Here is a 2714-nt window from a genome sequence, read left to right as displayed (position 1 = left end):
GTTCGTTTCATTTGATATCCATTGTGGTGGTGTATAGAGCCAAAAATGTTAGCATTGTGTCGATGTCCCAATATTTATGGACCTGACTGTATATATGCTTAACCCTTTTTTTACAGAGTATTAATGTTATAGTTTCTGATGCAGGCCGTGCAACGTTACCGGGCACTTCATGCTCCGCAGCATCATCCTCAACTCCCTTCTGATGGCGAATAACACCCCATTGGAGAGGTGGCAGGTCGGAGGGGGTGTTGCGGCCATGTAGTCCATGAACTTCAAATATTGATTGATGGTGGTCTCCTGAATGGCCAGCGTTCTCAAGGTCTTTAACACCTGCAGACAGACAGACAAACAAAGAGACAGAACAACAGTCAGTCTGGAAACGCAAAACACTCTTTCGTCACAAAAAGCGCGTGCAACTGGTCTTGCCTACATATCCTCTCGGTGTCATTCAGGAAGCTTGCCCCGCCCTGGGCCATGTATGCAATACATTTCTTGACATTGTCTCCCAGTGGGCTCGGGGCCCTCCTGATGTGCCCTGTATTGCTCCATCAGTGTATCTGGAAAGAGAGACATTTGGTACAACGCATCACGGTAATGCGATGCTACTCAATCGTCAAGCTCGGGCCGACAGAACCCAACAGAGACCCGCCGGGTACCGCCCACGCACCATCGGAATGAATGGCCATTGAAATGAATGGGCTTCCATTGAGTAGACCAGAAAAAACATGAATGCGCATAAACTACATACGGGCTTGTCGCAGTGAACCCCCAGAATGTTCTAGCGATCTGAAAGTCAACACGGCGGGGCGAATAGGGCCCCCCGTCAACAAGCGTAAAGCTCAGGAACTTTGCATTCAACCCATTCAGTTTCCATTACAGTACAATATTGCAGAATAAGATTAATGACCTCTTGAACTGTTAAGGCATTAACAAGTATACTGCGCATTGTCTGTCACATGTCGGACAGTGACGGTTCTCTTACTTTAAGCTTGGGCCGATAGAACCCCGCGGGACATGCGGGGCATCGCCCATGCGCCATTGGAATGGATGGCTCATTGAAATGAATGGGCTTCCATATGCAATAAGCCACAAAAACTATGAATGCACTTAAACTGCACGCAGGTTTTTCGTAGCACTGTCCATTCCCTTGTATTCTACGCGAAACTCCTACATTGCCCAGCACATGGTTAAGGAGAACCGCATTTAATAAATGTACGGCCGATGCACCATCGGACTGAATGGCTCATTGAAATGAAAGGGCTTCCATGCAGTAATCCACAAAAAACACGAATGCTTATAAACTGCACGCGGGCTTGTCGCATTAAAATCCCAGAATGCCCTAGCGATCCGAAAATCGCCACGGCACGGGCCCCCCATTGACATTCGTAAAGCACAGGTCTCTGATCTTTCCAAAGATATAATGTTTGTCATGATAAGATAAGAATTCACATGCAAAATATTGAAGTTGGCCTCATGGCTTTCCATTTTTTGATGTTAGTTTTGTCATATACGGACTTTTGACCCTTTCTACATAAATGACTTTATGAAACAGTGATGAAATATGTATTCTAGACTCTCAGACCTTTCCAAAGATACAATGTTTGTCATGATAAGATAAGAATTCACATGCAAAATCTTGAAGTTGGCCTCATGGATATCCATGTTTTAATGATTTGTGTCCAGATGGCGGCATCAGGAGCAATAGATAAATCTGACTCCCATTTAACTTTTGGTAGACCTAATATATTGTATGATTTCGATACAATTGTATATATTTTGGAGAGTAATTTTTTTTTAGGAAGATATATTAATTATTGCTAATATCGGAAGGGGGAGGTTGAGAAGAATTGTCGTAATTTTTGATGGAATTGAAGATTTGATTTGTGTTACCTTTTCTTAATCCGCCTTCCTGGTCACGGACAACTGTAACTTCATACTCTGGTCCATTTCCCACAAAGATGAGTCAAAGTTATATCGATGCAGATGTTTAATTTCGTATACGAAAGTCCATATCTCACACCAGACGCTTTATTTCCGGGTGATTTCACAATTTATACGGTTAAAACAAAAATCTCCACGCTCTTCTAGCTTCTATCAACACTCGCACGGCACTCTTAACACGTTGCTCTCCCGCCCTACACTACCCACAATACCTTCCCGTTTTAGACTACAAACCCCACACTCTTAAAGGGACACTGCCCATTTTCCTGCAACATTTGTTAGTATTCCAAAAATAAATTGCTCCCAATGTCATATCTCTGGACCGAGTGGGAGAATGGTGCCAGGTTATTATTATGAAAGATTTACTGGAGTTGGGTGATTCCTAGAGTTGAGCGGGATAAAGCACTTTTGCAGAGTACGAGTATCATACGAGTAATACGAGTCAATATCTGTGCTCGGATTGAATACAAATCCTCATCGGGTAGCTGACTGTGTCTGCGTTCTGTGATAGGCTAGTCACAGCGCCCCTCCTCTACACACATACACATGTATTGTGTTGCTGAATGTGTCGGCAGCTCTCTCTCTCTCTCTCTCTCTCTCTCTCTCTCTCTCTCTCTCTCTCTCTCTCTCTCTCTCTCTCTCTCTCTCTCTCTCTCTCTCTCTCTCTCTCTCTACGTTTATGTCTCTTCAGCTTCAGGTTTGTTTTTTACTTCGGTCTGTAGTACTTACTTATTCACCAGTGTAGAAGACTTCAAGTGGTAACCATAGGACAC

This window comes from Triplophysa dalaica, unplaced genomic scaffold, assembly GCF_015846415.1.
Source record: "Triplophysa dalaica isolate WHDGS20190420 unplaced genomic scaffold, ASM1584641v1 Contig7, whole genome shotgun sequence".
Taxonomy (NCBI): Eukaryota; Metazoa; Chordata; class Actinopteri; order Cypriniformes; family Nemacheilidae; genus Triplophysa; species Triplophysa dalaica.
The sequence above is the reverse complement of the archived record's forward strand: the minus strand, read 5'-3'. Positions refer to the sequence as shown.